The sequence below is a fragment of the Numida meleagris genome, chromosome 1 (assembly GCF_002078875.1).
Source record: "Numida meleagris isolate 19003 breed g44 Domestic line chromosome 1, NumMel1.0, whole genome shotgun sequence".
NCBI classification, from domain to species: Eukaryota; Metazoa; Chordata; class Aves; order Galliformes; family Numididae; genus Numida; species Numida meleagris.
In genome coordinates, this window is record NC_034409.1 from 29609740 (window position 1) to 29636260 (window position 26521).

Below are 26521 nucleotides of genomic sequence, written 5' to 3' on the forward strand. Positions count from 1 at the left end.
TCATTGAGTATATATTTGGAGCTACAGTAGGGAAGCATTTCTCCTAAGAATCCTGCCTTATAGGAGAGCTACATGTTGCCAGCCCCACTGAGTATGAGGACCAGAAAACTATGGCACTCCTTGAACGGCCATATAGGTGAAACACCAAACACCTCACTCAGAGTACTGTTCACATGAGAAGCACTGCATGACTACACCAAAGAACTACATAAGACAATGGAAAAGCTTCACATTTCCTCCCATAAGGGTGAACATCCCACTCCCTGTCACATTGAACCATTTACCAGTGGTTCCAATACAGTTATTGTTAGAACCTGTGGAGAATCTCAGCAAATGTATATGGTGAGGTTGGATATTCTGGATTCACCACTTGTGTTGTAGTCATTCTTCTCTCTCTTGTCATAATGTCGGATGCTGACGGTTGAATAATAGCTACCCTCTCTGTACCAACCATAAAAATTGTCATTTTGCACGATGCTTTCCTCCAAATTTTTCCTCTACTGTTTCACCTACCAATGATCAACTGTTATTTCAATAGAAAAAGGGTACCAATAGGTGCTTGGCCAAATTTTAACTCAAACGTCGGCATTTCGTTTTGATTAACAAGCATTTCAGTGATGACTGAAATCGAGCACACAGGAGAAGCCACTTCCTGCCCCAGTACCAGCTGGCCTGGTGTAGGGGAGCTGTTAGATCACAGCTTGAACTGGTGATTGAGCACCTGGTGAAGGGGTGTGTCTGGCCCAGGGAGCACAGGCGAATTGTTTGCTCCTGTGCTCCCCACGTGACTAGAAGGGACGGACCCAGGGTGGAGCCACCCTGGGCTCACATAAGGGCCAGCCACAGGAAGGAGAGCTGCTCTTGGACCTAGGCTGCTTCCTGAGAAGGAGTGCTGCACAGTTAGAGAGTCCCTTCACCAGCTGAGTGAGTTCCCTTCTCATTTCAGTATATGAATATGACTATTGGCCTATGTATGAATGCTTTACCTGCTATTGCCAAGAACCTGTCAGAAGCAATTTTGCTTCTTCATAAGCAGAACACCTGGCTATGCTTCTCCTTTCCTTACTGTGCATAGCTCGCACCTATTCAGAGCATTTGCCCCTGCAGACCCATCTCCTTCACTCAACAAGTTTTTTCTATTGCATCTTTTCCCTGCTAACAGCCTAGGCACATGCAAAACCTGATCTTGATGGGTCCTCTGGCAAACGTGGATGCTTCCTAATGCCTACTTTCACACTTCTCATTATTTTTGCTTGTTGTATTGTTGATATTGCTGAGAGCATAAAGGAATTGTTGTCATCATAGATTCCCCACTGTTGACCTGACAATCAGAATTACTCCCTCACCAATGCACCATAAAGGATAGTTTGGAGACAGACCTGTGCAGGTGAGTAGGTGGTACTGCAAGAGGAAAAAACAGGGAAGAATGGGAGACAAGAGTGGAGGAGAAGAAGACGGAAAAGGACAATAATAAGCAATTCTAGCGGAGGGCTAGAGGTGTGCTTGGTGAAACTTACAGAGCAGCTAGGAGGCTGTAAGGTGTCACAACCAGTCCTCCCATTGCACTACAACTCTGCAGATAGTGACAGAACACCTCTGCCTCAGGGAAACTTGGTCCACAGAGTCACCTTCCAGACTATGTCTCTGCGAAAATTCTTTGAAGTTGCATATGAAATGCCCTGGAAGATGATGTTCGGTGGGATTATTCTCTAGTTTATAAATTAAGAGCGTTGTTTGGCGCTCAGAAAAATCAGTGCACCTTGGAGACAATAAAGGTCAGCTTGGACCAGGCTTTGAGCACCATAATGGAGCTGTAGGAGTCCCTGTTTCATGCAGGATAGTTGGATTAGATGACCTTTAAGGGCCCCTTCTAACTCAGATGTTTCTGTATTCAAGTCTATACTGGACAGTCCATCACAGCTTGCTACCTGGGCAAAACTGTACTGTCCTTACAGGGGAGGTAGTGCCAGGTGTGTGAAATCTGAGGCTGCTGTAAATGGAGGCAATATGTTAAACTGATCTTTCAGCATATGACAAATACAATCCTGAGAAGTGTAGTCACTGACACATCCCTGTGCTCAGCTCTGATGCACTCAGCTTGTTTCAGCTTTTAGTCTCACAGTGAGTGTCCCTTTGTGTCTTGGGGTGTGTAGATGTAATGTGCCTCACTTTAGCTTCCTTAATTCTGCATCGCTGTTGGTCTCTTCCAGCAACAAAAGGATGCAAATTACTCTTTTTTTTTTTGTTTAATTACTTGAAGATAACAAGAGAAATAGCTGTCCTGCAACCTGAGAGTTTACATTTGTATACAGTTATGTTATCACTGGTTATTTTTAGGTGATATTTTGCACCTCTCTCATTGTTTTCTCATGGCTTCTCATTTGCACATTCTCCCCCTGCAAATAGCTGGGCAAACAGAAGGGCATGGTCCTCGTCTTCCTACACCTGAAACTGCCAAGGCTGCTCGGGGAGATTCGTGGCAAGGGCAATCTGCTCTTCCTTTCAGGGAGGAGGGAGACAAAACGCAGAACACAGCATGCTGCATATTTACACTGCTAGAATGCATAATTTGTCAAAAGCATGTTCTTTTTAATACCTGATTAGGCTTCCTTGCCAGCCTGAGGCACCAGTACTTCTTATGGTAATTGGGATGCCTGGTGCGGGTTGGCTTCTGCTGTCCAGCAGCCCCATGCTGCTGCTTAAATGTAGAGTGGAAAAAGCAGCCTGATATTAAGTTAATTATTTTTACAGGATGTCCCCACTACCTTCTGGTAAAGTAGCGTGTGTGTTGTGCTATGATTACAGAGATTATTTAGACATTGTATGGGGATGTCTTTCAGTAAATGAGTAAATAATGTATATAAGGAGGAGATCTAAATTTGAGTGAGGGTGTGAGGAAGAGCTGAGGAAGAGAGTGAAGCAACATAAAACTTTGGTTCCATTTTCTGTGGTCAAACAAAAGCACCATTTTAGATCCAGATTTGGTAATTTAAGTCTGCTGACATTTAATTTTCAAGTTGAATCTATAAAACAATGTGAAATCCATATTTCAGGTAAATATGTGACCTTGAGCCAGATTGAAATTGGTAAACTGGAGACCAAGAGGATGTGGCAATGGATAGTCTATTAAATAAAGGTATGGTATGAAATATTTCACCTCTTGATATTTACTGTGGCTATGAAATCCTTCTCTTTGTGCATAGACTTATTTGGTGTTCACGTTTTCATTTTTCTGTGTGCTCCTATTAAAATTCACGTCACACTGTAGTACAGTTCTACTGGAAGAAAAAAAGAATGATATTCTTTATCTGATACATTCCTGTGCTCAGTTTTGGTAGTGCTTATCTCACCTCCATTGATATTGTTAAAGTTTCATACCAAGCCTTCACACTGTTCCGCTTTTGTGTAATCTTTATAGTAATAGGGCTAATTCAATAATATTCACTCTGCCAAGTGAAGAAGCCCATAAGGTAAAACTCAATTACCTTTTCTATTCCTCTTCTCAGTTGCTCTTCTGCTGTGCTTAGTCTTTTATCTTTTCTCACTGTAAACAGGTAGCTTATTTAAATTTAATAGACACCACTGCCTTCCTTGTTTCCTTTCTTCCCTTGAACCTTCCAGACACTCTCATGAGATGTTCATTCACCTTTGTGTAATACCATAGTAATAGTAATACAGGAAAAAAAAATGTAATGATTGCATGCAAGCTACAGTAAAGGCCTAATGAACACTGTGGTTATGAAGAATATCGCTCAGATTCCTAACTGCATTTCGGTAAATTATACAAATTAAATATTCATTACTTTGTACTTCATTAGTTCACATTTTGAACACTTTTTCTTCATTATAATAGCCTGGGGTAAAGGGTTTTTAATATGTTTTATTCTGTTATTTTTCAGAAACTGTTTAGTTACAATGTTAGAGTAAAGTTGTATTTATTTCACTGCAGCCCAGAACACCCATATATTCCAGAGACTGAGTATTTTCCCCCACAAGATTATGACATAGGCTCCCTAATTGTTCAGAGTTCTTGTTTCAATAACCAAAGTAACTAAATGTTTAAACTGATTTTTACAGTAAGTTTACTTACTGGTCCTATCCCTACTCAGAATGAATTGCAATTTCATTAGCATGAGCAATATTTGACGAATGGCAAGGCATAAAGCATGTGTTCTGCACTGTTGTCTTGCTTTGTTCAATGCTGGTGTTGGTCAAGACACCCCCAAGCAGGCTTCCTTGGTGCAGAAGCTGGATGCTGCTCTCTGTCCTTGAGAAGGTGGAAGGAGTTACACTGGTGGTGGCAATGGGCCCAGCAGCTGTTCTTCCTCTCAGGAAAGGTGGCCATGGGATTGCCTCTGCCTCTCACAGCCTTGTCCATCACAGGGGAGTTCTTGCTGCTATAGGAAACATTGGAAGGGTGCAACTGAATGAAATCTCTTGGAAGATTTCACGTCTCTGATTTGCTTCCCTCAAGTGTTCCCTCAGACATAGCATCTGGGGATGCAGCCCATCCCCAGACGGATATTGAAAGCCCAGTAGCACTTTAAGGCAGAAAAAGGTTTTCTGATTGTGTAGGGAGAATAAGCAGTGCCAAACCTTGTTACTCATATTTGAAACTAGGGAAGCTGGCAATTTCAGCTGAATTTCAGTCACGCTGCAGGGAGGGAGGGTCATTAAGACATAATCTCAAAAGACTTTGGTTTTGGCTTGTTGCTTTCCAGTGAGCTCACAGTGATAGATATAAAGGAGAGCTCTCTGATCTGATGATTAGTAACTGCACAAAACAGGAAAAAAATGCTATTGTAGTAAGCTGTCGTACTGATTCTTGACGGAAGTAGTCTTTTAATTCTTTTTCCCCAGTAGGATGTGTATGGGTGATGGGTTGGGGAACATTTGCTAGCCTATCTGTACAAAATCAGCAGGACTGGAAAGTACTTGGCTACATGTGTAGGATGCTTAAGACCCAGTGTAAAAGAGGTAGAAGGTGGAGCTGGTGGTGGTTTGGGGATATCTTCATGAGCCCAGAGTTGAAAACCATAGTCTCTGCAACTTCTTGAGGCTGCACAGGGAAACCAAGGAAGAGCCATAAAGAACTAGTGTCTCGTCATAGAAACACTTAAGTTGTAAGGAACCCTTCTAAGGCTCATCCACTCCAGCTCCTCCGCAATGAACAGTCATCTACAGTTAGATCTGGTTGCTCAGAGCCTGGTCCAGCCTGACATTGAATGTCTCCAGGGTCAGGACATCCACCAAATCTCTGGGCAAACTGTTCCAATGCCTCACCACCCTTACTGTAAAAAAATTTCTTCCTTATATCCAATCTAAATCTTCTCTCTTTTAGTTTGAAACCATTTCCCCTTGTTCTATCACAACAGATCCTGCTAAAGAGTCTGTCCCCTTCTTATAGCCCCCTTTAGATACTGAAAGGCTGCCATCGGATCTCTCTGGAGCCTTCTCTTTTCCAGGCTGAACAGCCCCAGCTCTCTCAGCCTGTCATCAGAGGGTAGATGTTCCATCCCTTGAATCATTTTTGTGGCCTTCCTCTGGACATACTCCAACAAGTCTATGTCTTTCCTTTATGGAAGACTCCATGTCTAGATGCAGTACTCCAGGAGAGATCTCACCAGCGCAGGGTAGAGGGGCAGGATCACCTCCCCCAGCCTGCTGACCATGCTTCTTTTGATGTAGCCCAGGATACAGTTGGCTTTCTGGGCTGAGGACACATTGCTGGCTCATGTCCAGTTTACCATCCACCTGTACCCCTAAGTCCCCAGAGATGTGCTCAATCCTTACATCCTCCATCTTGTATTGATAGTGGATGTTCCTGTGACCCAGATGCAAGACCTTGCACTTGGATTTGTTAAATCTCATTAGGTTCTCCTAGGCCTACTGCTTGAGCCTTTTAAGATCTCTGTGAATGGCATCTTGTTCCTTAGGCTTGTCAACCTCACTCTACAGCTTGGTGTTATCTGCAAACATGCTGAGGGTGCACTCAATCCCACTGTCAGTGTCACTGATGAAAATGTCACTGATCTCCATTCAGACACTGAACTACTGACTACCACTCTCTGAGCATGATCATACAACCAGTTCCTCATCCATCAATCAGTCCACTCATCAAATCCATATCTTTCCAATTTGGAGAGAAGGATGTTATGGGGGACTTACTGAAGTCCAGATAGATGACATCATTGGCTCTTCTCTTGTCTGCTGATGCAGTTACACTATCATAAAAAGCAACCAAGTTGGTCAGGCAGGACCTGCCCTTGGTGAAGCATGCTGGTTATCCCATATCACCTCCCCCTCATCTGTGTACCTCAGCACAGCATCCAGCAAGATCTGTTCCACGATCTTCCCTGGCACAGAGGTGAGGCTAACAGTTTGGTAGTTCCTTGTGTTGTCCTTACAACCGTTTTTAAAAATGGTTGTGACACTGCCTTTTTTCCAGTCTCCAGGGGCTTCACCTGACAATTATGACTTTTCAAATACCATTGAGAGTGCTCTTCTAAGAGCAGTTATGACTTCTTGTTTGTTGCCTCAGTTACAAGGTTTAGATTCTTCTGTCTGAACATTACCACTATCATAAAATGCAACGTTCTTATATCTTCACTTCTATGGAGTGCAGGGATACATGTGCTTTTAGGCAAGGTTATGACTGCCTTAGGTCCTAAACTTCCCCCAGCCAACAGGTTCTGTGTCTCTTTGTGCCTCTGGCAGCCCAAGTGGAATACTGTGGAGATAACAGGACTTTTCTGAAAATAAACAGGTGCATCTGTACTGGATTAATAAATTAGAAACAGAGAAACACTAAATCTGAACAGTGTCCAGCTCCCTGTGTGCCTGCGTTTTGCTGCATGCTAATTCTCTCTTTTGTGAGAGCCACATCAAAGGCAGATCAAGTTCCATCTCAGAGACTGCATGAAAATCAAATCACATGTAGATATTGTCTGTTTTCTGATACCAGTCATTTCCAGAAAGAAGTACAAATCACAGGAAGGATCCTGGTTACCAGTTGCTGTTTCTTATATGAGTAGTTGAAATAGAAGCAATCAACAAGCACTACTTAACCAATTTAAAGGAATGGCCCAATATGGATCAGGAGAAATTCAGGCTTGTCCTGGCTTATTTTATTAAGAAGTTAGGTGGACTAATGAATTTTTTTTCCGATTTATCTGTCCACATTGCTTTGTAAAGACCAAGCTCAATAGATCCATGTAGTCCAATACTACTTTAGCTTTAGCAAAATGCTTCTTTTAGAAGATATGTAGAAGATGCACTTAGCTGGCACCATTTCAAACTACAAGCACATGTGCAAACCCACAGTCTTGGCAGATCTTCATCGCCAGTCATGAAATTCAGTTCCTTACCCTCTGTAAAGCAAGCGGAGTAATACTTTACTTCCACTGGTGCCACAGGACTGATAAGTGTTGTAGTATGTTGAACACAGACAAATTTTGTGAAACAAAAAGCAGTGGGTAGTTCGGAACTTAGTCTGAATAAATATGATCAAATGCCTCTTATGAAGATGGTTTCACAAATGTAAGTAGGAAGGTGTATGTTTAATGCAACAAACACACATAGAAACTATGCTTCTAAGCACAGTGTGCAAATTAGAAGAGTCCCAATGTGTAAATAAGAACATTTGATGACATAAAGATCAACACATAAAATTAATATCTTCTGCAAGGAACTTACACAGCTTGAGGCAAAACTTGGGATGGTTAACGAACCCCCTTGTGTGTATTATCCATCAAGAAGACCTGTGTCATCAAATATTTGTATTATTAGCTAAGATTGCCTCCACTTTAGAATGCAACTTGATAGCTCGAGTTATGATTCCACCAAGCCCAAGATCCATGCGCTGTAAGCTGGAAGGGTTTTTATTAGATGTCCATGCATTGCCAACCATCAAATAAATATCATCAATAGTGAACAGACGTTTCAGGATGCAACAACTTAAAAATAGTGCTATGGTTTATAGCTATCTCACTGATGACAGCTCATTTTACTGAAAAACTGCAGAGCATCCTGGCTTCCTGCATTTAATTTGTCCTTGAATGTTAATGGTTTCTTTTTGTGTTTGGGTTGGTTTTGAGATTACTAAGTAACTAGGAGTAAGACTAGAGACACAGAGTTCACTTGCACAAACAGGGCAGATGTTATTCAGGAAAGATACAACACCAAAGGGAAAAGACTGTAAGAAAATATGTGCACGTGATTAAATAGTGCAAAAATGGTCTAAAATAGCCTAGAAATGGCATATGGTTTTTGGAGGTGCAGGAAGATTGGAAGATGGAGACCAGGAACATGCAGGTGAGTCTTACCAGCATTCATGGCGCTTAAAGCTCTGCATGGAGACTTGGATAACCTCCGCATTCCAAAGAAAGGGTGACTATTACCACTGGCCTTCTCTGAGATGCAGGTGCTTCAGGGTGGGCATCAGGAAAATGCCTCTGGGCTCTTCTGAGTCTTCTCTGTGCACAGGTACCTGTGCCAGTCTTGTCCTACTAAATCCAAGTGAAAAAAAAGTGGTCTCTTTTCCTTATACAAAATTTCAGTTCTTGGATCCACCCAGAGGAAATGTGAAATCTGGTTTAAATTATTATTCTGCTGCCCAAATTTTTCCGTTGCGCGAGCCATATACTTTTACCTTGCTGTAGGAGGTGCAGCCAGTTCCTCCATCTCAGCGAGAAGGGGACATTACGAGACTGCAAATGTCATTTATAAAGAAGAGTTTAAGGAATGGAATACAAGGTTACAGCTCTCTCAGTGTATCATACAGATCTCTAACAAATGCAAAATGGAAATATAGCTTATTTACAAATTTAGAAAGGTGTAAACACTGTATTGCAGTTACTATGTCTTTCTGGAGTCATAGATCTCATGAAAAGACCCCTGTGCTTTAGGATTAATTTTATCTTTTTCCTGATTCTATGACACCCACTTATGATACTGATTAAAATAACACTTTGGTTATACTATTTCAAATAAAATAAAGCACAATAGTTATTCTTCTGTTTTTGCAGATAACTCTGACTTGAATTACTGTAATTTAGTGATGGGTATCCTTATTTATTTTTTTTAATTTCTCTTCACTCCTAGAAAACATTTCAAAGGACTAAATTAGATGAAGCCAGAGACAGATTTGTGATATCTCATCCTTCTCCCATAAACAATAAGAAGTCAGGTAAGTCCCTCAAGCAGAGTGCATTGAAGGTGACAGAACAGAGATCTTGCAGAGACCTCATCAAACGCAGACAGTATTCAGTATTAATTCAGTGTCCATTTTGATTATTTGCAGTCAGGTGGGAAATGAAGCTTGAATGACGACTTTATTTAGTAAGTCATAGGCTACTGAAAATGTTATGAAATTATACAACCCACATGGAGAACAGTGGGGATTTTTATTAGCAATGCTTGATAAGATACAGTGGAAATGTGAGTAATTCTCATTAGCTATTTGTCAATAAAAGACATGAAAAATAAATTGGATGGGAACCTCACTCTGCATAATACTCTTATTTGTGTTTGCAGAAGAAACCTTATCACAATACCTTTTAATAATACAGAGGATCTATTGCACTGTTTGTTGTTTTACTCCATTATGCCAGGAATACTAATTGTTTGCTTCATTTTGTCTTCAGCCGGAGCTCCCTTTTGTGATTTAGAGCATTATCCTTTCCAATAGTCTTATATCAGTGGTGCTTACGAGACACCTGGCAGTTTCATTGCTGTGGATGCTGTTTGACCAAAGGGGCATTTTCCTATATAGACTCTCAATTTCTTCCAGAGAAGCCGATGTGTGTGCAATGGCTTGTGTCCTGTGCAAGGACACTCACATTGTACCTAACACTGAATTAAAACCAGTGGAGAGAGTCAGCGATAAAGCAGGTGAGGAGAGTGCACAGCCCCAGGGCACTATAATGAATATTCTGGATGGTGTCATTATTGTTGGCATTTGAGGAAGTAGGAAAAGATATGTTAAAGCTCTCTCATAATAATAGTAATAGTAATCCTTCAGAATAATTTTAAAATTAACCTTATTTGTAAACTCATCTAGGTTTAGTTCTCTCAATGATTCCCAGCAGAGGAATCCTTCAGGGAGCTGACACTAGCCGTGTGCTTTCTCCTCTCCTGACAGCTTTCCTTGAATCCCATGTGGAAGTCAGTTTACCTCCTCATTCCTTGTACTGGTGGCAGCTTCTGCACAGAAATACATTTTTAAGCAGGGGCCAGTTAAGGGCTAGAAAGCTGTTTTCAGAAATGAAAGGTGCCCATTCCAAAGCACAGAGCACCAGAGCCAACTACTACAGAGAAAAAAACACCAATTTTCTTTTTCCAGTTTAAAAGCAAATCTATCCCAGTGCAAGATACTTCCAAATGACATGGGGCAAAAGGAAGACACCATAGTTAAATATAGAATAATAATAATTTTCCTTGGCTTTCTGTTGCAGCACACAAATATCTGTGAGTAATGCCCCAATGCTACCAGTGAGCGGGGCACTTAATAAAACCCAAACAACTGTCACACGTAGGTTATAAGGTCATTTCTCACACATGAGATAAACTAGAAATCCATCCAAACGATGGAACCTGAAAGAGCATTATGAAGTTTACTGGAAAATAAAAAATGAGTTTCACATGTAATTTTATTTCTCAAGGGCATTTTAATATAAATATACATATATTGTTAATGCATCACTTGTCCAAGAAAAAAGGAAGAAATCAGTAGGATAGGAATGTACAGCATCCTGTAATGGCATGTTGTATTGCTGTCGGTTATACAAACAATAAAAATGTGCAGGTATGTAATGATGCAGCTCACAGTGTGTTTCAGAGCTCTTCCTGATTACCTTTGAAATACTGTAGGTGAGTGTTATTGCTGCTTCATGGAAGGCAAAACTGAAACACAGAGTTCAAGGTTAAAGGCCATATTGATTTAACTCTGGTTCCCTAAATGAAGCATCAACACCCAAGCCCACTGCAGTGAGGAGGTGGCTGGGTTTCAAGGCTGATGTGCTCCTGCTGCTCTCCAGTAGCTACTGCCCTTTGAGACCAAGTGGTGGCTGCAGCTGCCCAGCATCCCTGAAAATCAACATTCCCTGAATCACCCTTTAGGCAATGAGAGTCAAGTCTCTTGTTTTAAATCAGAGGCTCTTTGATTTTAATGGGACAGCTGAAGAAGCTGGGAACAGGAGGCCCACTGTTTAATTGTCACCAGACAGACACGGCAGCTTCCATCTTGAGCCCCCCCCTCAACATGCGGTTTCCCAGGGGCTGTTTTTGTCTTCCAGTGACCTCAGTAGTAATGGCACTGCCCTGCTAGTAACAGCTACCATCCAGCTGCACATATGAAGTCAATTTTTCACTGAACACATTGGCTTCCTATTTTCTCCAGGATGCACTGGGAAGTGCTGCCCCTGCACATGACAATGGCAAATATCGCTTAGGGCCTGGATGCCTGGGATCCCACCTCCCAGCCCATGATCTTCTGTGCCAGCTGGGGTCAGGTGAAGTGCTGGTGGTCACCGCCCTCATATTTCAGTGGCAGCAGAGCTCTCTGCAGCAAGAGGCCTCAGTGCGTGAGGTGGCAGCCTGGCCTCAGTTGCTTCTAAGCACAGTGCAGGATGTCACCTTCGTCCAAGGCACGGCAAGGGACTTACTGGGGATCTCCATTCCAATCATCTCTCTGTCTTGTGCATTTGAAAAGAGAGAGATTTGTGTGCATTTTATTAAATTGCACTAAGTCAATAGAGCACCTTTTTATGAAGCTAAAAATAAATAAAACAAAAATTGCTTTTGAGAAGGCTATCACAATTCCAGCCATGTGCTTATCCATCCTAATACTCCGCATGATGCTGTGCAGCACTAATCTGAATCCTCTCAGAGGTGGGAGAAGACGACTCCCTCAGCATACCTCCCTCATTCTGCAGAGATGTGTGGGTCTGCTGGGCTCTCCTCATCTCCCCTGCTCTCCTGAGTGAAGATCTCTGTAGGCTCTGCTGCTGTAATACCTCAGCTTTTCCTCACAAAGCTGCACAGTAATTAATTACTACAAAGCACAGAGTTCAATAAGCCAAAAGGTACTGGTGGAGGAAGACTGACAGAACCACTAAAAAAAAGTTGATTCTGTCCATGACATGCATGGAAGGGAGAGCTCCACCACCAGATGCATACAAAGGCAGACGTCCTCGGGAAAGCTGAAGAGAAAGCACAGAACTTTTGTGACAAAACTTTTGAAGCATCAATTCAGCATGGAAAGCGTATCTTTAGGAGAGCAAGCAACAGAGAGACAAAGCAGGAAATATGACAGATACAAGCAGTGCTCACTGCCCAAGAGGTTTACAGGGGCTTCCCCACGTGGTCAGGCCTGAACTTGCAGAGAGGCTTGGTGAGAAGAGGCAGAGGTGGATTTCTGCTAGATCCCAGGCCCTGCACCTTGACACAGCAGTCCTGCACCACTGGTACTTGTAAATCCCTGGAGTGGAAATCAAAGGATGAGTGATTAGGGTTTTTTCAGTCCTCTCTCTTTTCAGAGACCTGCAGAAAATACATGTGAATTTTTACCTGAATGTGCAAAAAGACCTCGCTGAGGTCTTCACTACCAGTGGGGCAGAATGGGAAGTTCCCCTGCCCTTGGGAGCTTCTGTTTCGATTAAACATCTGAGAAATTTCCCCAAAGACTGTTATGCTCAATCAATATGACATTGCTTCAGCTAACGAAATTCTTTTAACATCCAACATCCTTTGAATCACGGATTAGAGAGGGCAGGTTAGTTCAGATTCTGAACTACATTTTAAATTACATAATTATCTAGGAACATCACTGTATGTATTAGAACATTTACTTTCAATAGAAAACCCCAGTGTTCCTGATTTTCTATTTTTAAAAGCTGTAAGAACTCAGTATTTAAATATTTTGAAATATTTTGAAAGCTTGAACAAGCTTTCAGGCTTATTAGTGTCATTCAAAGTCCACTGTGTACACTTTAACACAGAAAAATAAATGAATACGCCGTATTATTATTGCTGACATCTAAAAATCTTGAAGTTAAGATAGTCAAAAGCATAACTACTTTCATAACTACTTATTGCTGGATTGTGGATATTTCATTATCAGTAAAAATGTGAGTAGAAAGTGGCAATATATTTTTCTATTATACAATGCACATATTTCATTATACAGAACATATTTCTAAAAGAAACTTCATTAAGGTAATTATTCTTCTTGTTCTGCTAATTAATACATGATCCAGTCTTGATTTTCCTTGTTTATATTACCAAAAATGCTTACCTAGGATTTTTTTATTGTACTAACTGTTCACATACTTAATGCTTTTATTCCTGTGTGACAATCGAAATCTTGTGGCTTAATAGGATGTCTTATATATTATCTTGTTAGAACATTGTCAGAATGCCCACAGAAAGTCTCAAGCAAATCTCTGATACATTAAATACTTTTTATATTGTAGCCTACTGTAGTCATATTTACAAATGCGTTTCATTACAAGTCCCCCAAACTAATCTTTCCTTCAAAACTTGTAGATAGTGTCATTGGTTGTGATAGTATTTCTGTACAAAACTGAAACTTTTGGGACTAGATTTGTTTGAATTAAAAACTTGAAAGGTCTCAGGGATATGGGATTGGGTTTCTTTTGGGGAGTGTTGCTCTTTATAAAGGGAAACAGAGTGAAAGCAATGAAGTTGATCTCAGTTTTGCAGGTGCAGTGGGTAAAGGCATAGCAAGCCCATTTTCCATCACAGCGGTTATGTTGTCTCACAATTTCCTTGCAGTCCCTTTCCATTGTAACCACCTGCCTCATTCCTGGGCAACAGAGATGACCCATCAGTTTGTCATAAGGCAGTATGGAATCTGGCCCAGGAAAAGGCCAAAGCTGTGAACAACTCATTACGTCTTTCAAGCATGCGTTAGAATTCCCATCTCTTACAAAAACACTTTCCCTGAACTGGAGTGAATGCAACAAAAAATAATTCTACTGTCAGATGAAAAACACCTAGGTATTTATTTTTAAGTATCTTTTGCTTTAGATTCAGACAACAAATGGTGTGCTGATAGCTAATGAGAATGCCACAGGAAAAAAAAAGATACTTTATCCCAAAATTCTGAGATGTGTATTTAAACATCAGGAACATTTCAGATGGTATTCACAAACAAGCTTATTTGGTGCTTTTCAGCTGTGTTCATTCAGGACAGTGAGTTTTATCTTTTTTTTTTAATGTATATTTTAAGATGTTACAAAAAAAAAAAGACAAATATTTTCTAAATCTACATTGCACGGTGTAACTTATGGACTCCCAGCATCTTGTGCTATAGCTTCACTCACTAAACTTGTTCTGAGTTTAAATCAGATTGGGATCAGAGTCTACTTTACATATTTGGAAGAACTGTAGAGAAAATGCAAGGAATTGAGGGGCTTATCTGACAACACTTTTGGGAAAGCTCCCTGAAGAGGTGGAGGAAAAAGAAGGGAAGAAGTCTTAGATGTTTAAATCAAAGGGATTGTGCAGCCTGAAAAAAAATAAACGTGAGCATGCAGATTATTTTCATGATTTAAAATAATTAGAATTTTCAGTGCAGTCAGACCTCACTTGATCATGAGATCATCGAATTCAGGCTCTTTGGTCCTTATATTGAGTGAACCACAGAGAAGAGTCTCTTTTCCCTAAAAGAGAAGACAGTTGTAGCTACATCACAGTTTGATCATTATTTTTTGTAGCTTAGCGTCACACATAACTTACCAGAGAACATTTCACTGAAGAAATAGTGCAAGTCTGTATGAGGGAATTGTATGGATCACAATTTGGCTGCCCGCCTAGACAGAATCTATGATATATTCAATGCATCTCCTGGGAAAGCATTTTACATCACGTCACATTTTGGCTGGCCTTGTACAAGAGAGAAAGTACAGTGCAGGAAGCTGTATACAGCCTCATTTCTCTCACTGAGCTACGAGGACTAGTTCCCCAATAAACAGCGCTTCCAGGGTGGCTAGGACCCTACAGGACCACTGTTGATCTAACAGTTTGGTCCAGTGTCTCTCAGAGTCCTTGGAAAGTGCAGTGAGCACAAATCAGGAATGTTTATTTTAACAAAGAAAAGCCCTGGGGCAGGGGAAGGAGAGGAGAGGACAACGGAATCATCAGAACAATAAGCTGATGAAGACATGGTAAAAAGGATACAAAAAAAGGAGATCTGTAACGGGCAAATTCTCACCCTAAACCTTTTCAGCATAATCAGTAGTAGAATGATCTCAGCACAGGAAAAGTTGTGAAGCCTTCATAGGGCACTGACCAAGCTGAAATTCAAGAGGCAGCTCATCTCTGGGTCAGCTCAACAAGGTGGATTTCACTGGCAACTCTAAGGTGAACACCATCCATACACACTCATGCTCATGCACACAAACAAACCCCCTCCTTTCCTGTACCCAAATTGCCAGTTTCCAAGTCACTTCTCTAAGACGACGATCAAGAGGTGTTTGAGAAATCTTTTCTGTGGGGCAGAACTGGTGCAGCAGAAACACAAAGTCTCACCAGTCTCAGAGGTGTTGCAGCTCTTCTTTTTAAAAAGCTGTATTGCCTTAATTCTGATCTCTTTCTTATTGATGTTCCCTTTCAAATGTCTCTGATCAATGCCTTTTTTTACAACAGTGGGGCAGAAGCCCTCAGGACTGAGAAAATTACTGGGATACTAAATGACTGAGGACATCTATTGCTCACTGTTGACTTTACTGGAAGGCTGATGCTTGAAGATTGTAGTCATGAGCTCAAGATACACCTTAATACAGATGGTAATAGGCATGAGAGAAACTACACGAGGACATGTACAAATATGCTGCTTTGCTGCATAGCTGAGGAAGAAGTTTCCAGATGAAAACAAATTTCTTCATAAAACACTGCAGTTTTCCATTAGGAAACAACTTCCTCAGTGACTCAGTTTCCCCCTATGCTATATGCAGACTTTCAGTTTTCAAGTGAAACAGGCGCAGCAAATACACCTGAAAGAAAAACATCTCTGGAGCACCAAAAAGCTTATCAGGTCACCACTGTGCTTAATTCTCATTTGTTTCATCTTTTTCTCAGAATTTCATTTTAAAAATTTCTATCAGCTGACTGTATTTTTTTTCAGTATTATCACTTAATTTATTTAATGTTTATAGTCATTAAGGCTTTTAGTGGGATCATTTTAAAATATGCTTTCGGGGTCACTTTGGCTCTATTAAGCTTTTAAAGTAGATTAAATCCAGGGTCTCTGCTTTCTGAATACAAAAGCAGATCTTGCCTGTGAAGCCAAAAACAATTTAAAACATATGAAATGCAGGAGAATTAATCTGTCCAGAACCAAAAGGAAGACTGTATTTATAGCAGCTGATTTATTTGTTTGATATACAGTATGTGCTCTGGTTTATAATTTTTAAGATGTGTGAATAGGGTCACATTATATATTACAAAAATAGTAAGGCAGTGATTTACAAGACTTCATATTGTGCCTATTGACCTTCTCAATAAGAAAGGTTGGTGGTTGTAACAGCACTGAAAAATTAAACCCATGGGAGTCAATTTAATGTAGGATAAACTCTTTAACAACCGGCAAAATAGCCATATCAGCTGTTCCATCTGCAGATTATGTTTCAGTTGTAAAATGTGGGTTTTTTTAAAATAAAAAGTGCAGAAGCTTTCTTTATTCTGCAAAACGTGTTTCTCCCTCCATAGAAGCAACTGCTCCCAACCTTTCGTATATTAAGAATGGAAGTATTGTTATAACTGGTTTCTTCAGTAGGAGAAGAAAGAAAAAGAAGAAAAGAAACTGCCTCGTAGTAATAAGAGCTTTTTTTTTCCAGTTTCCATTTGAAAATTAATCTCTGAGCTCTGAAGAAAAGATGTACATGTTTGTCCTTTGTTGTGGACAAAAGCATTAGTCTGTCCACAAGGGAAACAATATTAGCCCATGTACAGCTTGAAATAATCAATATCTGGACTCAACAATTGGGTAATGCTTCATGTTAACACAGTCACTGTGAAAATGAGAGGTTAAGGGCAAGATATCTCTTTTAATTATCAGAGCTGTGTGTCATGGGCATTCCAGAAATAATGGTATCTGAACACATTTTAAGCATTGTCAGATAAATGAAAGACAAAAAACATTCAAACTGTGATCTTCTTTATGATCTATCTCATTGTTTTTGTAGGATTATCTGACTACCACAGTATCTCACAGAGATGGAAGCTTCCAAGGAAGATAGAGACCTTTTGCATCTCTGGTTTATTATCTCTAGGACACTCACCTCGTCTACTTCTTGCAAGGAATCAGAGAAAAAGTAGCCTAAAGGGACATGTGGATTGCTAAAGCTAAGTATTAATGACCTCCATCCTCTAAAACAACAGACACACAAAAAAAACCTAACAAAACAAAGCTGCTAACATCTCAAGAATTCTGATTTTGGCTTGTAGCTTAGTCTTCCACAGAGAAATTCAATGGCAGATAACCTTTTCCTCTTACAGATTGACAACATTGGAGATATAACTAGAATCTTTTGGTTGCCAGCAAACTGTTTTGGTGTATTTCGTTTTCTTGATAATATACGTATAGCTGCCAATGTAATGATTTGGGGAGATGGAAAAACTCACTGAAGATTCATCCTTCACACTAGAATCTATCTTCCAGACCAAGGAAGTAAATGGCAAGACAGTTGAGGGCAAGAAGATTGGTGTTTGTGCAGAAGCATACGAGTGATATGGAGAAGGAGATTAGCATAATGCATTTTGGTGGGAGTTCTTTTCCAATTTAGCTCATCTATGTGGGAAGTTCATTACAATATTTCTTTTATGTCTCTTTCAGGGTAACAGAATAAAACAGTTGATGGTGGAGCAGTAGCTCTTTTCTGTGTCACTGTGAAAGATCACTAAGCACTCTATCTCTAATTCTCATTCCAGTTATTATATATTAAAAGAATGAGTCTCTTCAGAGCTTGTTTTAAGTCATAGGTTCATGTGCCAAATATTGTAGCGATCTCCACATGTACATTTTAAGTCCTTCTCAATCAATTATATGATTATAATGCCCTGGAGAGACAAAATGGGTAAATATTTCAACATCATGAATATTAATGGTTAACAATTTCATCAGAACATGATATTCCCATATTGAAAGTAGGTGAGCTGAAAGAATGTGGTTGATTGTATTAGCTTGCCAGACAGATATAGGCAGTTACAGAAGCTTTTATAACAGTTAGAATTAAGGAAGAAACATAAAATTATAGATATCTCTTGTGCTTTCCCTGATTCCAAAATATTTGTCGGTTCAGAGAAGACCCTGTGGAAGACCAGTGAAATCATCTGTTATAACCAGTCAGGATAGCAGGATAGCAGCAGGAGAGCAGGCTGTGCTATTTCTGGGAAATGAGGAAAGCAAATCTAATTTTAAAAAACCCCAATTACTAATGATGTTTTTCAAAATCACACATACACTTGTATTCCAAGGCCCCTGCTTTGCTCTTTTATGGAAACCCTTGCAAAGCAAACCAACTTTAAGATGCTATCAGTGTGGACAATGCGCTCAGCACCCACTTTGCATACATGTACATGGCCGTCTCAGAGAAAAGCAGAGGAGAAGCAGATTCTCATGTTCTTCATCAGCAGGTCCAATAATGTTTTAAGACATGATTATTAAAGAAAGATTCTCCTCCTTCCTTTCCTGCTGTTTACTTGGAATTTTCAAAGAAATGTTCAAGGCATTTAATATGCAATCTGAATCATTGAAAAGTAGAATCAAGCAGTAAATTGGCAGCATTTCCCAGACTCGAGTGGACAATGAAAGAGACCCTATTTCTCATGTGATCTGAAAGGAGTATCTGAATATACCCAATGTCCCCAAATGCAGGTTTATAACCCTTGGCACCTGAGTTCCCCAGATAGCACGCACTTAAATATAACTCTTAAAAACCTATCATGAAGGCATCCTAAGCACTCAGTCTGAGCCGCTCAGATCAAAGATTAAGGAGGAAAACAAGGGTGAAAAAAGCTCTAGAAAGAAGTCATATTAGGGATCCTTGTACTGCCTACCATATGTCTTGAAGAGATAGAGGATTTCTAATCATTTACTGTCCTGTCACCACTGGAAGATCATGCTGAACCCTCTGAAGTATCGCAGACCACTGCAGACTAGTAATCTGGTGGAAGGTCACATCAGAGAACTGCAATAATAAAGTGACTGGGACAGTAGCCTGACATTTGTGTTAATAAACATTATCAACAACATCAGCAAGACTTCAGAGAAATTCCTGAATTTCACTTGTCAGACTTGTTAGCAAGAAGTTTTGGGACATATTTTAGACAGACGTGTTCCTGGGAGAGGTGATCAGCTCCAGGAATCCTTATGCCTCAGGCATAATTCAATACCATCTACATCCTTCATCTTCCTGATCACAGAAATTAGAGCTTGAAGAGGACTCCCCTGGTCACCAGACTGCTGTACATTCTCAAGACCTTCCCAGTGCTCATTTAAAGAGAGAAAGTTCGGGCAATGACACTTGTACTGCTTCTTTCAGGAAACCATTTCTCCTTTATAAGGAAATAAAACCCCCTTGTACAATTCTTCAGTAGCTCCTTATAGCAGTGTCTGCGATTGTGAAGTGCTGTTGCACTGAGCAGGAAGCAAATTATCTCCCCTTTACAATTTCCACTGGTGTAACTAAGTGTAACTAAGTGCAGAGTGATGTAGAATCTGACCCCTAAGATTACATTTAAGAAATGTGCTCTAAGAGTTCAGTGTCTCCATATCTTTACTTTCTCCTTTTTCTTCTGTTACAGATCCTGTCCATTTGTGAAGTCTAAAACACTCGCAGGAGCTGTGGTCATACACCACATTGGCCATTGTGCACAAGGACAAACAATTTGAGTCTGAGTAGACTAAGACATTTCCAAAGAACATAGAAACAGTTTCTTCAAATATTTTGCTAACCAATAAACTGAAATTTTAAACATGCAGGAGTGGAAAGTAAAATAGAAAAGCCACATTAGGTCTCCTAACAGCTTTCCTCTGGTCTACAGCAGCAAACCTTTTCCTATGGCCAAAATAAACAGCTCGACAAAAGGAAAAAAAATAAAAAAGTCGATGCTTGTTGTTGTAGCACATATACTAAGTGGATTGAGCTGAATAAGTAATGCCATGCATGGCATGTACATACACAATTCAGATTATGGATATAGGCATTCTGTTCAAACTCATCAAAGGCTTCAGTTCTCATTTCAAAGCCTACCTGTTTCTTGTGGCTTTGACACATGCTAAACCAAATATCAGGCTTGGGCAGATAATCACAAACAGTTGAGTTTCCATAGCTTAGTAGGTTGTCACTGAGTTGCAGTGTCTGGCTGTGTGTGGATATGTCACCTAACACATAGGTAGGACAAAAAGGCATTAGCTTAAATCACTGCAAAGGTCACATTTGCTATTTCGTATAAGTAACATCAAGATGAGGCTCAGTGAAATAAAATATTTATTTCTAATACAAACCGCTTTCATAATTTCTACTAACACGTTTTACTTTTCACTTGTAACAGACAGTCATGTAATTAGCTAACATGGCTGTCTGTCAGATGAGGTAAATGGTCATGCCTCAGTAGCTTGGTTGCTAGCAATAGTCCTGTTGTATCTGTAGCTTGGAAGAGGCAGGAAACAGACTACCCACCAAACAAATGCTATGAAAACTTACTGAAAAGATAGCACAGAGAAAGAATTACTCCTCTTTACTCTGACAAATCCTCCCAGCATAGCACTCAGTTAGGGTTTTGAATCACACCCCGAGCAAGAGGGGACAGCAGACACCTGCATGGCTTGTTCTCACCTAGCTGTACACTGTGACCACTGAGGCATGTCTGTTTTATTTATTCATACATTGCTGAGGGTATGTCAGGTAAGTTATTGGAGCTAAATAAAGCCTGCCTGTTTCACAAATTGGGAGTGCTGGCTGAAGCTTTATCATATCACCTCTAACCACTGAAGTCTCAGGATAGCTTCAGTGATGATTACTGGGCTATAATACAAGCTGTCAAAGCTGTTATAATGAGGGGTTAAAATAATATACGCGCTGTATTGAATAATTGCTATAAATGCCCAGAGGCGTAAAAATACTGTTTGAGATGTTGTAAATAATGCGGCTGGATTTAACTGGAATTTGAAATGCCCATTCTGTTGGTTTTCTTTCTTGTGTCCTGGCCCTAACTGTCTTTTCGGGCCTGCTGCTCAGCCAGTGTTAGCCACAAAAGTAACAGTACCTCAGCATACAGTATATATCTGGGTCAATCTGAGGTCAAAGCTCAAAAGGAGGCAGCATACAGTAAATATAAATGAAAGATATCACTACAATAAACAAAACTGATCTACATTAACATGAACAAGCTTGTCTGATAGTGAATACATTTCCAAGACACAGGGTTAAGTTTGGTGCATCAGCCAGGCTGAAGGTCTGAATGAGATGCACTGCTGCAAGCAGCTCTTGGGCAAAAACCCTCAAATATCTATGATCTCACAGAACAGACTTATCAGTTATGGTGAAAATGTCATCCTGAGAGTAGACTCTGTTACCCTTTTCAAATATTTTCTATCACAGTCAAAGGAAGTGCTGTTTCCTTCTTTGTTATAACTTTTTTCCTCAAGATTAATACTTCAGTTTACTTCCATCAGTGAGGCTTGCTCTCCCATTTTATCCTTTCCTTCCTAATTTTTTTTACTGTCAAGCAGATGTTCTTTAACAGGATATACGAGTTTCTTTATCTATAGTATAGCAGTAGTAGAAGTTTGTGTTTAGAGGGCACATCCTCAGGAAAAATACAGCAGGAGGTATTCCTGATGGGAGCTTGCCTTCTTATTACATTTTTAATGTAGATTTCCTTTTAATTTTAAGCCCAGTGGTGGGCCAAGATTGTAGAGAGTTCTGACAAGCACTAACTCTGTACAGCTTACCTCTAGGCAGACAGGGAGCAGTTGCTCCATGAGCCTACCTGCAAGACAGGTTGTCAGTGTAGCTCCCTGGGGTGCTGTAGAAATGGAGCCACTGTAAAAAAACATGGGCACAAGGGTTGAGTCTTAGTACTCAGCATCTCACTGCAGGACTCAGCACTAAGCTTAGCAGCCAGATTTTCAGGGAAGCACGCTGGAAAAGTACCTCATCATTAGACAATAATAATAATAACAAAACAAAACAGGGACAGTCAAAAGAGTCTGGATAAAAAATTACCAAAAGGAGTGGGAGGCAGAAGTTGTACCATATCTGATTTCATTTCCCATCAGTTAACGGAGGTCTGGAGAATGAGGAAGGTGTGATGAAATATTAAACAGCAACACACAAGTCTTATGTAGTTGGAGTGCAAATGACTAGTGACATAAGACGTTCCATTAAATGATGTCCATGAAAAGCAAGCACATAGTGAATCATCCATCCACATAGGCTTGCAATAAGAATGTTGCAGAACTCATCTCTGGACTGATATTGCTGCTATTTAATGTAGTTTCTAGCAAGTCATTTATCATATTTATGGCTACATCTACCCCTTTTTACTATGTTCTTTTTTCACGAGTTCTCCTAGAGAAAGGCTATTCCACAGCTTTATGAAGCCATGAACTGGGGAATAATGCATGACCTAAAGCAAATGGAGGTGAATGATGCCCACATTATACTGGTTTTCCAGACCTGTCAAAGAACTGCCAATACATCAAGTAGCGCTGACCAACTTTTCTTTGCCTATGGTCTCCAGAACAGGTAACAAATGGAATCAAGGGTATGTTTACAAAGCTTCATTATGTTATTCTACCTCATGATTTGCAGCAAATGTGAATATTTGCATCATTTCTTGTATCTGGAATTGTCATCCTTATCTGCACACTACCAATTCCAGGCTTTTCAACAGCAGATTTGAAACACTGCCTAACGCTTCTGAATAATCATTTCCTCCAAGGCCACACTTAAAAAAAAATGCAGAATTTATTTAAAATGTAGCTGGCTTTCTGACTACTTAGCGCCTTCAAATAATTTGGGTTTCTGAAAAAATACAACTGCTAAGCAGCAGCTGCTGGACCACACACCACGTGAAAGAAAGAAAGCCGTGGTACTGTTGAGAGGTTTCTCAGGATCTTCATGCCATGCAAATCCTTCTGCTTCAGCTAAATCCCTGGAGTATGTAATCCTGATACAGTTAAACTGTTCCTGGATCATTTATTTCCCTAGAAGATTATTTTGCTGCATGCTTGGTGTACAATTATTTATAGAGAAAGCCCTGTCCCTTTGCAAGGCAGAAAACAGCTTGAGGTAACTCAGTAGACACTCAATCTGCATTTTTTTTTCCCTTTTTTTCCCAGAAATTCATTGAAATGTTGCATAGATTCTCTGAGGAGGTACAGAGCATAATAAGAGCATAAGAACTGTTGTACTGGGTCAGACAGAAGTTTTCTTAATCCCCAATATCCTGGATAAGCAGGGAAATATAAGAGCGGAGGAAGAAATATATTGATGCTTTCTCATCTTCTTAAATTTCCTGAACCTGAGCCACATCTCTATGGTTAATTAATAGTCTTTCTTTCCTTAATGTTTTCAATTGCTTTTTGAACCCGTTAATATTTTGGCACTGACAATGTTTTGTGGCAATTAATTTCAGCAAAGAAATGAGCATCTTCAGTTTCCTTTAATGGCTGCAAACTTGGAGAAAACTAAAACTTTTCTGGATTGGATCTTTAGGCTTCCTTCAGTTTTATTTTCCTCTACTTCAAAATTTGGATAATGATACTTTGTCATCTGTCTTGCTGTCGTTAATCATTCTACCAGTTATTTCACTAACATTTGTTAGTGAGACCTGTTGATTCAAGAAAATGTGTTAATCTGCACTGAAGACATTTAGGAAAGGAGTTACTCATTTCTTGATTTTCTTTTTAATTGGAGCTTCATCATGACAGTTAAAGTTGTTCAAACTTCTAATGCATTTAACTACATACAAAGTATTTATTCATGCTGGCCAGTTTCCAAACCTTAGTTCAGTTGATGAGTCCTACATATTAGTGGAGAAAGTTAGTGGAGTGTGATATCTTTAAAAGTTATTATTGCACTACACATATAATTTATTACAAGCAAGCTTGTTGAAATGCTACTCTACCATCTATATTTTTCTGATTTTCTGATATCTTTAATGTACTTTTAATATTAAAGAGTCTTGCAAGAGTATTGTATTCATTATACCTCTCGTCTAATTTTATAAATGTATATATGTTTCATACAGGTTAGTCAACGATCCCACTGGAATCAGAACTACAGTCACAAAAAATGTTCTGAATGATGGAGTACAAACAGTGAGATAAAATAATGAAATTACAAGAACATGCTGAGAAAGAAAAAATGGTAGTTCATTTCCCCCAAAGAATATGATGCTAACAGAAGTAAAACAGGAAGGCTATTTTTACTACAGTTTTGTTTTACTTCCTCTCTCTCCCAGAGTATGTACAATCTGAAGATTAGATAGAATCGTACTAACTTAAGAGCTTGTTCTTTAAGTTTAGCAGATGATCCTAAATAGAGGTCTTTTTCCAGAAGTCCCTTAGCAGCATCCCCTCATTTAGGTCAAGAGGTGGTGGAGTGGAGTCAGAGTTAAGTACTGAGAAGTGTTAGCTTTGTCCACAGAGCTGTCTTGATCCTAACAGTAGGAAAATCCTGAGAACAATGCAGACTAAATCTGACATTTGTACTATGTAGGGTGCTCCAAAAGTAATACCTCCTTTAAATGAAAAAAACTAAGTCACAATGTTGAGATACCTCTAACTCTCTTTAAATCTATGATGAGTATTTTGTTCCTATTTTTTCGATAACACTTTAATTTATTTCAGTGGGATTCAGCTTGGTGGGTGATCTACATTTGTCTGTCCAACTACCCTTCCACCAACTTGCATGCCATTCTGGAAATCATTATTCTAGTAAGCATTTTATTAGAGGTGATATTTTGTTTGCTTCTGTACCATCGACTGCCATTCTGCAATGATCAACTTAAGAAATACATGTTTTCAGAGATGATTGCTGGCACTGACTTTCACAGATATCTATTAACCAGGCTTTAATCCATTTAATGCATGCTTCACTGGTATTATGTTGTGCTATCTTTAATCAGAAAGCCTGGCAGTAAAAAGTCAGTTGCCTTACAAAGGGCTGTTTCACCAGAATGGATGTATCAACCAAACTGGTAATTCCCACACATATAATTGAGGTTATTATGGAGCCATATTTATTGTTGTAATTAGCTGAACCCCATGTAGTGTTATTTTGTCTGGGACTGATTGTCCTAGAGACTGTACTACAGAGGCCTGTATAACCTCACGACTCTTTAAGATTAGCTTGTTATTCTCCTGGGCAAAAAATCTCTTCAAAGTAATTATTTGGCATTTTTAGGTATGTTATCTGAGCCTGCTGGTTTTAAATGATTTAAACAATGTACAAGGTCTTTTTAAAATTACTTTCTCAACTCCTAACTGTGAAAGAAGTACTCCTCTTGCTTTGTTTTCAAAATAGAACAGGGAATTATTTACTCTATGTTTCCTCTGAATTGTAATGACTCTATCTTCTGTATCTAGTAATTACCTCGTATTATTTCTTGGATTTCATTTATTCCTAATATACTTTTTAAAAGCTCCTTATTTTATGTAGCCCAGAGACAAATCAATGATGTCATTAACCTTCATAAATTGTATTGATTGTTATCCAGTTCTTTCTTTTCTCATGTGTTACCTTTAGTTGGATTTTCCCCATTTGTGAAAGCTTTCACTTTATTCCTACAGAGCCAGTTACCCTCTTTTTGGATTATGGAATCACAGCTTTCTTGTGACATTACAAACCTTCTGGAAGCTTTTTAAATTGATGTTTACAAGCAAAGGTTTTTTTCTTTCAGTTAGTTCTAATCTCTTTGAAAATTTGACTCCTTCAAAAACACCAACTGTTCATGTCCCATGTTGGATCTGCCCTACTTTTTGACACAGTAATCGTCATCATTTTGGTCTCCATACAACAAGAATCTTCCAGTACAGTGATTAATTCACCTTCACCTACAATTAAGCCAAAAATAAATTCACTTCATAAAGGCTTCCGAATTAGAATATTTTAATTTTCTTTTTTTTTTTTTTTTTAATTTAATGGTCTTGTACTACTGTGGAAGGAAGCCCTTAGAGCATATACCCCCACAGTAGGAGTCTCTACTACTTACCAGTCTTCCTTATCATTCTGTCTTAGTTTAATGCTCTTCTGGCTGCTCTAGTAGTGTTTATGCAAAAAAAAAAAAAAAAATCAGGTATAAGTTCCAGACTGCTACATCAGTCTCAGGCAGCAATAGTAAACTGTGTATAATGAGGTCTGGATGGGGGAACGAACAATGCTCCATCCAGTGTCACTTTAGTGTGGCAGCAATGTGCTGCCCTTTTCTTTCCCCCTCTCCCTACCCGACTGTGCTCCTGGGAGGGCAATAGTGTGTGGAGTCATCT

At 39.6% G+C, this 26521-nt stretch overlaps 1 long non-coding RNA gene across 18 annotated transcripts in view; it reads left to right on the top strand.

Moving 5' to 3' along the window:
- LOC110392676 overlaps positions 796-26521 on the top strand; it is a 37660-nt gene continuing 11934 nt past the window's right edge. For 13 of the 18 annotated variants that reach the window (XR_002434549.1, XR_002434557.1, XR_002434554.1 and 10 more), the window contains exons 1-4: positions 796-924; positions 3054-3136; positions 9103-9187; positions 17208-24970. This is a non-coding gene — a long non-coding RNA (uncharacterized LOC110392676). The remainder of the gene's footprint in view (positions 925-3053; positions 3137-9102; positions 9188-17207; positions 24971-26521) is intronic. The other 5 variants (XR_002434559.1, XR_002434550.1, XR_002434553.1 and 2 more) reach the window with 5 other exon arrangements.